The 15,752-nt window shown below is 38.7% G+C and overlaps 1 long non-coding RNA gene across 5 annotated transcripts in view; it reads left to right on the forward strand.

Annotated features, from left to right (window-relative positions):
• Window positions 1-15,120, forward strand: part of LOC141518367 (uncharacterized) — a 36,922-nt gene extending 21,802 nt beyond the window's left edge. For 4 of the 5 annotated variants that reach the window (XR_012477162.1, XR_012477164.1, XR_012477166.1 and 1 more), the window contains 2 exons: window positions 3,113-3,164; window positions 7,151-10,165. This is a non-coding gene — a long non-coding RNA (uncharacterized LOC141518367). Of the gene's footprint in view, window positions 1-3,112; window positions 3,165-7,150; window positions 10,166-13,880 lie in introns of those variants that run through there. The other variant, XR_012477163.1, reaches the window with a different exon arrangement.
• The last annotated feature ends 632 nt before the right edge of the window (window positions 15,121-15,752 follow it).

The raw sequence follows: 15,752 nt of genomic DNA on the forward strand, positions 1-15,752 counted from the left end.
AGATGGAGATGGAGATGGAGATGGAGATGGAGATGGAGATGGAGATGGAGATGGAGATGGAGATGGAGATGGAGATGGAGATAGATAGATTATATATAGATATAGATATAGATATAGATATAGATATGGATATGGATGTGGATGTGGATGTGGATGTGGATGTGGATGTGGATGTGGATGTGGATGTGGATGTGGATGTGGATGTGGATGTGGATGTGGATGTGGATGTGGATGTGGATGTGGATGTGGATGTGGATGTGGATGTGGATGTGGATGTGGATGTGGATGTGGATAGATAGAGATGATAGAGATAGAGAGAGATAGAGATAGAGATAGAGATAGGGATAGGGATAGGGATAGGGATAGGGATAGGGATAGGGATAGGGATAGGGATAGGGATAGGGATAGGGATAGATAGAGATAGATAGAGATAGAGATGTAGATATAGATATAGATGATATAGATATAGATATAGAGATAGAGATAGAGAGATATATAGATAGATATAGATATAGATATAGATATAGATATAGATAGATATAGGTGATATAGATACATATGGAGGGATTAACTCTTTGTCTGATTCAATCTATCTCCCTAAAACTTTGGTCTTTAATGATGGTTGTGTGAACTTCCTGCCCCATCATTTCAATGAATCAAGGATACTTTAGGATCTTCTTCTGAGTTGAAATCCTACCTCAGACATTTACTGTGATCCTGAACAAGTCTCTCAGCCTATTTCTTCCTTTGTAAAATAGGGATGATGATGATGATGATGATAATAATAATAATAATAATAGCACCTATTAGTCAGTAATGAAGAACAAATAAAGTAGCATATAATGCACTTTGCAAATCTTAAAGTGCTATGTAAGTGCCAGCTGTTCTTACATATATACAGCTAAAAAGTATCAGGGTAATTATGAGGACAGAGAATCATTTTTTGGAAGATAAATTCCAAACTAGAAGTGAACTATTAAAATCGTTAGAACTCAAGGGAGAAATAATGGGATAGAGGTTAGTTTCATCTGGTACAGTTCTGACTATTCAAGTAGAGGGGAAGAGGTCGATCCCAGTTTCTGACAGGTTTTATTTTGGTAAGATCTATTAATGTAAATTACAAGAAAATAGCCAGATCTTGGTTGTCATTCCCAAGGGTTTCCCAGGAAGACAATGACCATTGACCTCTTATTGGTATACCATTTTGGCTATTTGCTGGCTGGCTTACCTGCAAGTCAGGCAGGAAACATTGAAAATGTCTGAAGTAATCATTGACAATGAGAACTAGAATGCAATAGTTGAGCTCAGGGTATGAGAGGAAGGAAAAACTATGGTTTATATAAAAAATTGTGTCTTAGAATTGGATCAGACCAAGGAATCAAAATAAAACATTACAATCACACATTTGCTGAGTTTTCCTGATGGTTGGATTTAGTTAGCTCCAAAGATACTATGCCAGGATTCTTTTCATTCACTCTGATGGGTAGTCACAGTCCATCAGACTGCAAAAGATGTATCTTTAAAAAGTAAATCTTTTTCTTTCAGAGTTTTAAATAGTGCAGTCCAAAAATATGAAATAAACTGATGACTATAACTGACATTTATACTCAAATAGAATCTGTGATACCATCATTTAGAAGTTCTCTCCAACAATGCAGATTGCAGGCCATCTTTGTTTATATACATACATTCATATAAGACTTACAATGGAATTATATAAATATAACTATCTTTGCAGAAAATACAAACTTCAGTAATTAGAGAGATATTAGTTGTTCATGGTTAGACTGTGCCAATATAATGAAAATGATAAAAATATCTAAACTAATATATTCATTAATATAATTAATGTCATATAGATTCAACTATCAAATGGTTACTTTTAGAAGTGGGGTAAAATTCACAGGAAAGAATAAAAGATCAAGAATCTTGAGGAAGATAATGAAAAAATGGAAAGGATGGGATTTAGCAATATCAGATCTCAGACTATACAAAAAATAGTAATCATAAAAACTGTTTGGTTGTAGTTAAAATAGAGAAAAGTTAGAGCATTGCAACAAAGTAGACAAAATTCAGAACAACTGAATATTATAAAATGGTGTTAATACTAGCAAAAGAAAAAAACTAGTAAGAAAGCTGGAAAGCAAGTTGGTGGAAAATGGATTTAGGCCAACAACTCCCACCACATAACAACGATAACTAGCATTTATGCTTTAAGGGTTGCAAAGCACTTTACAGATGTCTCATTTAATCCTCACAATTTTTGAAGGGGCCATTATCATCCCCCTTTGTGTTGTTGTTGATTTTTTTTATTTTTGCGAGGCAATAGGGTTAAGTGACTTGCCCAGGGTGATACAGCTAGGTAATTATTAAGTGTCTGAAGTCAAATTTTAACTCAGGTCCTCCTGACTCCAGGGCCAGTGCTCTATCCACAGAACCACATAGTTACCCCTCATCCCCTTTTAATAGATGAGAAACCTAAGGCAAGGGAGAGATTAAGCAAATTACTCAGGGTCACATAACTAGGAAGTATCTTACTTTGTATTTGAATTCAGATCTTCTCAACTCCAGGTATTCTATACACCATATCATCAAGCTGCCTCAATAATATACCTAAGTCCCATATAGTTATACAACATTCAGGTGCTATATCATGGGCTCTTTTGAAACCTCAATTGGAATTTTAAATGCAAGTAGCTACTTCTGGATTGCATATATAAGTAAGAATGTTATAGTTCACGGATCCAGAGCCAGGTTGTCTACCTCTGCTCTTTGGGTTCTAGGGTACCCCCCAGAAATATTGGTAAGTCCCTTCTCTACTTGCCATTGGCTTGAGTACCCACTGGATAGGTTCTTTGAATTGCCAGGGGCCAGTGACTAGCATCCCAGTTCTATTTAAGCACTTAATATTAATATGGTTAATTATGTTGATAGTTTTTCTAATATTAAATCAAGTCTGCACTCCTAGTATAAATCCAAACTAGCCATGGTGTATAATCTTTGTTACATGTTGATATAACCTCTTTACTAACATTTTGAAATTTTAGCTTCAAGTTTCAAAATTAGAGATAATGTTTTAGAGTTAACTTTCTCACTTCTTTTCTTTTTTTAGGTTTTTGCAAGGCAGATGGGGTTAAGTGGCTTGCCCAAGGCCACACAGCTAGGTAATTATTAAGTGTCTGAGGTTGGATTTGAACTCAGGTACTCCTGACTCCAGGGCCAGTGCTCTATCCACTGTGCAACCCAGCTACCCCTCACTTTCTCTTTTTTGTCTCTCCCTGGTTAGGCATAAAGACCATTTTTATATCAGAAAAGGAATTTGGTAGGATCCTTATTTTCCTCTTTTTACAGTTTGTGTAATATTGAATTTATTGGTTTTTGATTATTTGGTAGAATTTACTTATAAATCCATCTGCTCACAAGTTTTGCTTTTCTGCAATGAGAACATTTATGCTCACTCAGCTTCATCTTATGTGATCAAGTAGTTTAAATTCTGTTTGTTATTCTTTTAATCTGGGTACTTTCTTTTTTATAAACATTTGTTTCCTTTCAGTTCTAGGTCATAAACAAATACAGAAAAGTAGCAATTAAATACAACCCTTACTGGCCACAATGAAATAAAAATTATATTGAATAAAGTAAATGTCTTAAGTACTTTTCAACAAAATTTAGCTTCCATGTTTATCCCTTTTAATCAAGTCTGGTTTTGCTATTGCCTGAAATCATTGCCTACTACCTTCTTGATTTTTATTTTTAAATTCAGTAGAGGAATATTTTTTTCTTACAATCTCTCATTTTAACTCTGTGTGAGTCTTTCTTCCAAGTGTTTCTCAAAAACAATATAGATTACTGAATTATACTTTCAGATCGAACTTTTATTCTCTTCTGGCTTATGGATAAAGTTCATCCCATTGACATTTACAGTCGTGATTATTAATTGTGCTATTTTCTCTCATTTTCTTATACATTTCTCCCTATTTGCTCCCTTTTTCTCTTTATTACAGCCTCTTATCTTTTCTTTCTTTCCTTTTTAATTTCTTCTCACCTTATTCCTTCCCTGTTTAAGGGTAACTAAGCCCTCTCCAAATTTAACCTCTCCCTTAGCTTCTTCCCATTTTTTCTTCAGTTGAGTTGAAAAGATTTCTACACAAAAGATGCTATATGAATGCATATTCTACCAATATTCCAGTTCAAATAAAAGTAATATTTAACTGATATTTATTTCTCCCATCCTTTTCTCATTTTATAGCTTCTTTATTGGATATCACAATTATGTGAGATAATGAAGGAATGAGAAGGAAAAAGAAGACAAGAAAAAAAGTGGAAAAAAAGGGATGGGAAAAGAAAGGAAGTGAAGAAAATAACCATTTATACATTGCCTACTATGTCTGGCATATTCTAAGCTCTTTACAAATATTATTTCATTTTATCCTCACAATAGCTATACAAGGTAGATGGAATTATTATTCCCTTTTACAGTTGGGATAACTCAACTAGGAGCTGGTTGAGGCCAGATTTAAACTGATGTCTTCTGACTCTACGTTCTACACTCTTATCACCTAGCTGCCTATTTTAAGTTTCTCCAATCTCTTTCTTTTTCTTGTCCTTTCCCTTTCTTCTTTTAAGAAAATCAAAACATAATGAAACCATTTCTAGAGCCTCGGTCTTATTTGCCTCCCTCTATGATGTCTGATGATAATAAAGCTCTGAAGGGGCACTTGTATCATTTTCTCCATTAGAATGTAAACAGTTCATCCTTTTAAAGGACTGCTCACTTATATTTTCCTTTTTATGCTTCTCTTCAGTTCTATTTTTATTTTGCATAGTTTCTACTTAGCTCCATTCCTTTTATCAGAAATGCCTGAAAATCTGCTATTTCATTAAAGGTTCATTTTTCCCTCAGTAGGAATAGACTTAGTCTTATTAGACAAATTATTCTAAATTGTGAACCTTTATCTTTTGCCTGTTTGATTTTTTTTGTTCTCTCTATTCCTTTTTAAGGGTAGCTGCTAGATCTTTTATAATCCTGACTGTGGTTCCTTAGTACTTGAATTCTTTCTTTCTGGATTCTTGTAGTATATTTTCTTTGACCTGGAAGCTCTGGATTTGGATTATGATGTTCCTGAAAGTTTTCCTTTGGGAGTTTATTTCAGGATGTGAATCGGGGATCACTTCTATTTTCACTTTGCCCTCTTGTTCTGATATGTCATGATTTTCTGAAATAAAATATCTAGGCTTTCTTTTTTTGGTGATGCTTTCCTGTTATCCAATGATTCTTCTTTTTTTGTTTTAGTTGGTTTTTTTTTGCAAGGCAATGGGGTGAAGTGACTTGCCCAAGGCCACACAGCTAAGTAATTATTAAGTATCTGAGGCCAGATATGAACTCAGGTCCTCCTGACTCCAGGGCTGGTGCTCTATCCACTGTGCCACCTAGCCACCCCTATCCAATGATTCTTAAATTATTTTTCCTTGATGTCTTTTTTAGGTTTTTTTTTTACATGAGACACTTTACCTTTTTTCTCTTTTTCAGTCTTTTACCTTTGCTTGAATATTTCTTGTTGTTTAATTGAGTCATTAACTTTTGTTTGAGTCATTCTAGTATTTAGGCAATATGTTCCTTGAATAAGATTTTGTACTTTCTGTGCTAAACTCCATAATCATTCTTTTTTTTTTAAAGAAAATTCTTTTTTCTAGCATTCTTATTTCATTTATAGACTCATTTAAAATTTTTTATCCACTGGTACTTTGTCTTCTAAGAAATTAATCTTACTTTTAGGTTTGGAAATTTATTCTTCTTTTTCTGGGTTTATGTCTGCTAGCATCATTATAATTCTTAATTTTTTTTTGCATTGATTCATTCCTCCAGTATTATTTCCCAGATTGGGATTTTGTTTGGGGGCTAGGCTCAGGAGAATTCTGACAAGATCTTCATGGTTTTGCAAGATTCTGGTTTATCTTATGTGTTGTCCTACTGAGGTTCGAATCATGTCACTGTAATATGCTTCTCTTGGGGCTGAGGTCAACATGCCCCCGCAGGGTTACATGGAAGATATATCAGTCCTTGCACCCAGGATTGATTCTAAGATCACAATTCCCACTGTAGGGTCAGAAAAGTAGCACTGTGGCCCTTTTCATCTTCCATGGTCTGGCCCTTTGATCCTGGCTCATCCTTATTCCCTAGTTCCTGCCTGTGGATAAAATTTGTGACTATCTGACACTCACCTGAGATCTTTGTTGAAATAGTTGTTGGTGGAATTGGCTTTTTACTGCTTCCTCCTACTCAGACCTTTGCCATCTTTAATGTATTCCAGTGGATGGTGCTGGAAGATCCACCAGTTATGTTGCAACTGAAGCCTTTTACAAAAACACATACTAAAGATATTTAGAAATTATGTGGCCGTGGAACATGTCTTAGTCTCTCAGGTTGTTTTTTCCTCTGACAAAAAGAGGCATAATATATGCCTTGTAGGGTTAATAAGAGACTCAAAAGAGCTGGCATAGGAAGCATTTTAAAAATCTTCAAGTCCTATAAAAATGCAAGCTACTACTGCTGCTACCATTCCTTTGTGATATAAATATATGTTTATGTATATGCCTATGTATGTGTGGATGTAGATTATATACCAGCAGGTTGGTTGCTACATCTCTCAGGGTTGCTACATCCTCACAGATAGGCATACAAAAACCTTCTAAACAGGTTCACCAGGAGAGAGATAATCTGCAACAAGTCTTGACTTAGAATCTAGAAGGAGCGGGCATATTTTTTCATGCTCATTTGCCTCTACTGGAAAGAACATGCTTATTAATTAACAAGCTCAGATTTGAGGTGAATATCAAAAATTTCCTTATGCTCATGAAAGAACATTGACCACTAGGGATCTTTTGATCATAAAAACTGGGAGAGTGGAGGAGAGAAAAGAAGAGGAGGAGAAAAAGACAGCAGCCAACTCAGCAAGCAAGAGTTCTAGACAGAACTCTGTGTAAGCCAGGACAGGACTTTTTTTTTTTGTATCATGGACTCCTTTGACAGCCTGGGGGAATCTAAGGAAGCTTACTCAAAATAATGTCTTTAAATTCATAAAATAAAATACATAAGATAACAAAAAATCATTTTTAAATGAGCTATAACAAATTTTCAACAAATTCACAGGCTCGAGGATAAGAATTCTTTGCCCAAGAAATGGAGAATCTCCAGGGATAGAGGTCCACAATCAACTTGCACAGTGCCAACTCTCCTGGGAGGTCCTCTGCCCGCCTAGTGGAAATGTCTGGAGGATTCCAGGTGTTGTCTGGGGCCAGGGCCACTGACTGCAAGAAGTTTGCCTCCTATAGTGTGGAAAATATGCTTCACCACAGAACCAGGTCCTCAATGATCTAAGCTAAATATCACTGCAGGTCTGTGGCTTTTTGGCAGGACTGGCAATGAAGATAAAATGCCTTGATGGTTCTGGATTGTTTGTTTAAGGAATAAGACAATATTGATTTGTCTATGATTAGAGTCATAACTTGGATTCTGCGTGAAGGTGTATGTATGCTCACGTGTGTGAAATTTTATTTGGGGGAAAGAGGGACAAAAGCCAGATTAAGATTCAAATGAACGTGAACTAAAAACCTAGGTAAGGATTCCAAGTCTATCAAGATCATTTGATCCCATGGCTGACTTAAGAAGAGAACAATTGAAAGGAAATTAGGCAGTATAAGGAATGCTGGGCCTGGGGTCAGGAGGACCTGAAATCAAATGTGACCTCAGACACTTAATAGTTGTGTGACCTTGGGCAAGTCATTTAACACCAATTGACTTAATTTTTTTTTTAAAAAAGGAAAAGACAATCAAACTCATTTATGCTGGCATAATTAATGCAAACAGTACACTCAGCATCCCTCAAGAATAAAATGTTGGGTTTCTAAGAAAAACAGAAATCCAAATCACTAAGATAAATGGAAAACTAAGTACAGGAATGGAATTCAGGTTGTTAAAGTAATCCTGGACAAGGACACAGCCTATGGGGAATGTCTGAAATCTGACTATTGGTATGACTCAACCTGCTCCCCAAAGCTTTTATGATGGCTGTATGCATCCATCCCACCCATTCTGTATTGATGTCTATACTCAGTCATACCTCCTAATGACAGGAGCTCAGACAGTTTAATTTGTCTTACGCATAAGCCCTACTGGCCAATTGAATACCAAAGGGGATGAGGCAGAAGAGTAAAGATAGACATTATTACACTTTGTACCTTTTAACTCCCTTCATATATTCTTTAATCTAGTGAAACTGGCCTTCTTGCTGTGCCTTCCACTCAACACCACATCACCAAGCCCATGATTTTCCTCTGGTTGTCCCACTGGACTCAAATGTTTTCCCTCCTTTCCTCAGCTTCCTGGTTTTCTATACTTCCTTTAACACAACTTAAATTCTACCTTCTTCAGAAGACCGTTTCATTTAAGTTCTATAAGGAATCCTCTGAATGGATATTCCTACTTCTGTGATAAATAAGTCCCCACCAGTGAGTTTCTCAATAATAATCAGTCAGTAGATGCAATTAGTTATTAGCAAAAAGATTTATGAAGATGAGATTGTAAACAAAACATTTTACCCACAAACCTAGGGTACACTTTCCCACAGTGGCTGTAGGAAGAATGAGCAAAAGTAACTCAAACATGTGAAGAAAAGGGAGAAAGAGAAAAGAAGAGAAAAGACTAAGAAAGAAGAAGATACCCTATTTTCTTTTACCAAAGTCTGACCCAAACTATACATTTTGGATAAATTAAAATATCCCTTCAAGATTCATCATTTAATCAATTCATGCCAGTAACCCCCCCCCCTCCTTTCTACTTATTTCCTTCCTATATGTCAGAGAAGTCAAGGAAGAAGAAAAAAACACCTTCCTTTGACCAGTATCATTCCTTTTTCTGCCAAATTTCTTGAAAAAGTCATCTGTAACTGCCATCTCCATTTTCTAGCATTCCCTTCTTCAGTCTCCATATAGTGGTTTTCATTCCACAATCCCCAATTCTTCCCCCGCCCCCAACTCTTCATCTTCACATGTTTTACTCTTTGAGCCTATCTAATGATTCTGCTAAGAACAAAATCCAGTGAGCCTTGCTCTTTTCATCATCTCCTTGACTTTTGCAGCATTTGACACGGTTCTCCATTTCTTCTCCCTTCCTTGAAATTCTCTCCTGTCGTTTGCTTATTGTCATCCTAGCCACCATATTGGCCCTCTTGGACTTCTAGTCTCCCTGCTAGCTCTCGCATGTGATACTTCCCCAGGCCTCCCTCTGTGCACTCGGCTCTCTCTACTTGATACTACTTGATTCCTGTCTGGGGTACTATCATTCTTCCACTCACCCAGGTCTCAATCTTTGGCATTGTATCAGACTCAGTGAGCCAAAGCCTTACAGAGCCTCAGCGCTGGAAGTTATCCTTGCCCAATGCCCGAGACAGAAATAAGACACCCCTAACAAGTGGCTATCCAGTTGTTCATTGAAGATCCCTTGGAGAGCAGCACTCATACCTCCCAAAGAAATCCAATCCAATTGGTCACTTTTAATTTGTTAGGAAGTTTTTCCTTGTTGAGCCAAAATCTACTTCCTGCAACGTCAACCCACAGCTCCTAGTTCCATCCTTCTGGGGCCAAGGAAAACAAGCCTCATTTCTCTTTCACAGAACCATTCTTTAGCTTTTTAAAGATAGTTATCACTTCCCCCCACCCCAAGGCTTTTGCCCTCCAAATATCCTCAGATAGGTCCCTCCATGGAATTTTGTGTGAGATGGTCTCCTGGTCACCCTCTTCTGGGCCCACTTCAGATTTTCTGTCCTTAAAAATAGGGCACCCAGAAATAAACAAGAGCATTCCAGATGTCGTCTGACCAGGGCAGAGAATAGAAGAACAATCATTTTTTTTTGTTCTAGACAGAGTTTCTGTTAATACAGCCTACAGCTGTACTCACTTTCTCCAGTACCATGGCACATTGTTGACTCACACTGAACCTGTGTTCCACTCATGCCTCAGGTCCTTTCAGTTGATGATCTGTTGTCTAGGCACATGGCTCTCATCCTGTACCTGCACAGTTGCTATTCTCACACACACAGTCCATGTCTGACACATAGAAATCACTTAATGAATACTTATGGACTGATGGAAAATTCTTCTCATAAGACTTGGGCTAGTATTTCAGCCTAGATTTCCTTGGATCTCTTGGCGGGGGGGGGGGGGGGGGGGTGTTATATTAACTATCCTTCCAGACTCTGTGTCATTTGAAAATTTGATAGGTAAGCCAGTTTATGCCTTTAATGAAGACATTGAGAAAAAAACATTTTAAATCATATGACTTAGAGTCAAAGACAGAGTTCTTTAGCATCTTTAGCATTTACATCATCTTTAGCAAGGGATGTAGCCAGGTAGTTCAGTGAATAGAGTACCAGCCCTGGAGTCGAAAGGACCAATCTCAGACATTTACTAGCTATGTGACCTTGGCCAACACTGATAGAACTTGAATCCAGAGCCATCTCCAGTCTTCCTGATTCATATCTGGTCACTGAACCCAGATGGCTCCAGAGAAGAAAGGGAGGCTGGTGACTTAGCCCAGAATCCTCTCACTCATATCCAATTCATGTGCATGCTACTGGCATTACCTCCCTGATGTCATGGTCTTCTTTGAAAATTAAGGACAAACATCATCATCAAATATTGTTCACGTTTATGCCTCTTCATCTCCCCATAACCATCCTAAGTCAGGCCTTCCCTTGCCTCTTTATTAATAAATATACCCAGGCATAGGTTCATAGTTCTAGAATTGAGAGGACCTTAGAACCAAAACCCCTTCACTTTACAGATAAGGAAACTAAAACTTAGGGAAGTTAAGTGACTTATCCAAGGTCATACAACTAATAAGCTTCAGAATAGGTATTTGAGCCCAGGTCCTCTGACTTCAAAGTCATCCATCTTTCTATTTGCACACTTCTTCCTAAACTATCCTGCTCATGCCATCAGCTCCAAATCAAATGGCAAATTTCCGTATATGGTACAGGGTTGGGGTATAGCGTATTTGGAAGAAGAGGGGCACAGCTAACTGGCTCATTAAACCCATCATATCGATATCAGTAGCATCCTACTTGTGTCATTTCCCTTATTAATGGTGAACAAATATTTTTGAGTTCTCGGTATAATAGCAAGAAAAGCAACCAAGAAGAGGAGACATGAGTAACAACCTCATTTTGTAATGGAAGATCATTACAAAGTGAATACTCAGATCCCTGATTGACATCATTTTACACTGAACACTAAGCCTGGGGTGGGGGGGTGGGAGGAGGGTGGCAGGCTTAATCAATAGCACCCTTTACACAGGACTTAATTAACGTGGGAATGTAAACACAGGACATTTAACTGTTAAAAGAACACAATTCTCTTACATATAAACATGTTTGAAGCCTGAATCACCAGTCTGGAGGGTGAAAAGGAGGAGACATAAGTATTTACAAGAGGCCACTGGAGTAAGATAGTGAAGGGGAGTTAGCTTAGGAAGCTGGAGACCTCAATCTTCAGCCTAGATCTGCCATCACCAAGAGTGTGAACTTAGATGAGGCCTTTCCCCTTCCCTGGGCCTCCCTTTCTATAACTGTAAAATTGGGGATGCTAATAACGGCCAGCAGCCCCCACCACAGGGCTGCAGGGAGCTATAAAGATCAGTTGGGCTAATTAATGCACATGAGTAGATCATGGTGTGAGTATGCTTTGAGACATCAATAATTAGTCAAGGAATAAATAGATGAACATATATGATCATTCTTAATGCAAGGTTTTTCTTTTTTATTGTTATTTGATGAGTAGTTTGGCATATCGACTCTGGTATAAGCCCCTTGTGGGGAATGAATTAATTTGGATAAGTTTGTTTTCCACTTCTGGTGGGGAGAGATTTGAGGGGCACTTATAAAAATTCCCCTGAGTTTCTTGGACAGCCATGCTTCATTCTTATGTCTTTCTAAATGCCCACAGAATGGATGGAGGCTTTATTTTTGGCTTTCAATACCTTATTAAGGCTGTCAAATATATCTTCTTCAGGAGTCCTGAAACCAGGGTCTGTGAACAACCCCTAGTGGTCTCCACGCCAGTCCCCTCAACCACTGGAATTACCTTTCTTGTATTCAATCTCCCCAACACAATAACCATGATGAAAACATTTATTTTCTCCTCTCTTCATTCCTAGGAACAGGGTCAGAGAAAAGAACATTTTGAATCAGATCTTTTCCTTAACTTTCCTTAGCTACTAGTTAAAACTATTAGCTTAAAACATGGGCATATACCCCCATGAGGAAAGATCTGAATTCAAATCCAGACACTTGACAGCAATGTGATCCTAGGCAAGTCACACCCCTTTTTGCCTCACCTTCCTCATCTGAAAAATGAGAATAAAAGCTCCTACTTGCCAGGGTTATTTATAAGAACAAATGAGATAACATTTGTAAAGTGTTCTAGAAATTTAAAAAACACTATACAATACAGATTATAATAGCTGTCCTTGTTGATATTGTTGCTATTTGAAAGAGAAAGAGAGGAAGGAAGGAAGGAAGGAAGGAAGGAAGGAAGGAAGGAAGGAAGGAAGGAAGGGAGGGAGGGAGGGAGGGAGGGAGGGAGGGAGGGAAGGAAGGGAGGGAGGGAGGGAGGGAGGGAGGAAGGAAGGGAATTAAGGAAAGAAGGAAGGGCAGGGAGGGACAGGAGGGAGGAAAGGAGGAAAGAAAGGAAGGAAGGGAGAAGGAGGAAGGAAGGAAGGAGGAAGGAAGGAAGGAAGGGAGGGAGGAAGGAAGGGAGGAAGGAGGAAGGAAGGGAGGGAGGGAGGGAGGGGAGGGAGGAAGGGAGGGAGGGAGGAAGGAAGGGAGGAAGGGAGGGAGGGAGGGAGAGGGAGGAAGGAAGGAAAGAATTAAGGAAAGAAGGAAGGAGGCAGGGAGGTGACAGGAGGGAGGAAAGGAGGAAAGAAAGGAAGAAGGAAGGAAGGAAGGAAGGAAGGAAGGAAGGAAGGAAGGAGGGAGGGAGAAGGGAGGAAGGAAGGAAGGAAGGAAGGAAGGAAGGAAGGAAGGAAGGAAGGAAGGAAGGAAGGAAGGAAGGAAAGGAGGAAGGGAGGAAAGAAGGAAGGAAGGGAGGGAGGAAGGAAGGAAGGAAGGAGGCAGGGAGGAAGGGAAGGAAGGAAGGAAGGAAGGAAGGAAGGAAGGGAGGAAGGAAGGAAGGAAGGAAGGAAGGAGGGAGGGAGGGAGGGAGGAGGGAGGGAGGAAAGGGAGGGAGGAGGAAGGAAGGAAGGAAGGAAGGAAGGAAGGAAGGAAGGAAGGAAGGAAGGAAGGAAGGAAGGAGGGAGGAAGGGAGGGAGGAGGGAGGGAGGAAGGAGAGAGAGAGAGAGAGAGAGAGAGAGAGAGAGAGAGAGAGAGAGAGAATAGAAAAGCATATTATTCACAGCAGCACTTTCTGTGGTAAACAAATGTTGGACCCAAAATGTGCCTGTTGACTTGGCACAGCTGAACAAATTGTGGTACAGGAATATAATAAATTATATAATTCCATCATACGAAACAACATATATAATGAATTCAGAGAAACTTGAATGAACTGATAGGAAAAATAAAAAAAGCAGAATGGGGGAATAGTAAATATGCAACTATAACAATATTATATGTAAAAACAACAATAAAAAGCAACCAGTCTAAAAATAACTATAATAATCAATCATAGGTTTTATTGACTGAGAGAAGACATACTAAAACATTCTTCTAATTAACAGAGAAGAGGGGGTCTAGGGATACAGAATGTGGGATACACTTTCCAACAAGGTTTTTTTGTTTATTTATTGTAGTAGATGGCTTTGCTTAACTATTTTTATCTGTTACCAGGAAGACTTCATTGTTCAGGAGTAGAGTATCAGGAAGTAACTGTGGTATGAAAACAGAGAATCAATAAAACTGGTTTTAAAAAATCAACTGCTAAGTGAGGAGAACTTGCGGAGGTGGAAGCCGGAGGCCAGCCTCTGCCCATGATGGGCCCCAGAAGTCTACAGATTTAGAGCCCTGTTCTATGAGGGACAAACAGCGGGGCTTTAACTCACAACATATGTTGAACTTTTACCCATTTAAAATGTACTTCAAGGGACAATAGGCCTGGATGTTTATTCACTGAAATATAGTACAAGTGTGTGCTCAGCCTGCTCCATATGCTCTGAATATGTTCGCCAGAACTAATGGGAACTTAGTATTCCCAGAAAGAAGCAGGGCGCCCTGGGCCGTTTCCATAACCCTGTGACTTGCGTTCGAAGTGTTTTTTTTTCCTCTCCATCGGCCCCATGGAAGCAGGGGTCATCCATATCTCTGCACACCTGCAAAATCTTCTGGCCAACTCTATGCTCAGGAAGGGCCAGAACCGGCCTCGGACCCTGAGCCTCTGACCTGGACAACTCCAAGGCCCCCTGTGGAAGGAAGAATACTGGCCTGGGAAACCCAGAGTCCTGGCTTTCAGCCACAGCTCTACCCCTCTCTTTTGGCAAGATCTTTTCTCTCAGTTTTTTTCATTTCTAAAATAAGAGAATTAGATCTAGAGTTCCTTCAAGGTCAAAAAAGTCCATGGCTCTGTTTTTTAATGACATGATACCTAAAATGTTGGTTGTTTGAGCCATCGAGGGGAAAGGACAGGAATCAGAGTTACTCAGCCAAAGGGAGAAAGGGATGGCCTAAAAATCCCCTACTATTCAGGATTTGTTATTTTAGCCTCCTGTAGTAACAATTCCTTAAACTTGACCAAATATTAACTAGCCCTTGCAGGCAAGGACACCAATAGAGAGGGTGGAAAAAAGAAAAGAGACCATTCTGGTATGTTCCTAGATTCTCCCTCCTCCATATTAGTTATTGCTAGGCCCAAATTATTTTGCATTGTCTAATCTGTCTATAACTTCATCCATCTTCCTGCCTCCAAAACCATAAGCTCATTGAGGACTGGGGTTATATTTCATTTTTGGTTTTGTAACCCCAGAACCTGGCACATTATGAGTGTTTCATAAATGCTTACTGAATTAAAATTACATCTGGTGGGTACCCATTTAGCCTCAATGTCCCCATTTAGAACAGGATTTCTTAACTTCCTTTGTCCCACAGACCCCTTTGGCAGTCTGATAAAGCTTCTAGCCCTCTTTCCTGAAGAACATTTTTTACATATATATATATATACATATACATATATATATATACACATGTGTATATATATATGTAAAACACAATACATACATAAGAGGACAAAGGAAACCAATTAGGATGAAATTAGTTATCAAAATATTTTTAAAATAAGTTCATAGATCCTCAAGTTGAAGATATCTGATTTAGAGCTTTGAGATCTCCCTAAGTCCTGGAAGTAGTCCACAAGACTCAAAAGGAGACATCATCTGCTCCTTACAGCATTCCCTAGGGAGGTAGGTGGTATCATTATCCCCATTTCACAGTTGAGGAAACAGAAGCAGATGGAAGTTATGATTTACCCACAGTCACACAACTAGCAAATGTTCCAGGTTAAATTTGAACTAAGATCTTTCCAACTCCAATTTCAGCATTCTAGCCACTCTATCTACCTGGGAAATCATCTTGGAAAAGTGAATTGGATGCTAACTTGGACTCAGGAGAGACATATTCATAAATCCTGGCTCCTTCTTAGTTGATGCCAGGAAAATCTTTTCCTTTTGAGGAGGCTTAGTTTTCTCACCTGTAAAATGGAGATAATTAACT

The sequence above is a fragment of the Macrotis lagotis genome, chromosome 3 (assembly GCF_037893015.1).
Source record: "Macrotis lagotis isolate mMagLag1 chromosome 3, bilby.v1.9.chrom.fasta, whole genome shotgun sequence".
NCBI classification, from domain to species: domain Eukaryota; kingdom Metazoa; phylum Chordata; class Mammalia; order Peramelemorphia; family Peramelidae; genus Macrotis; species Macrotis lagotis.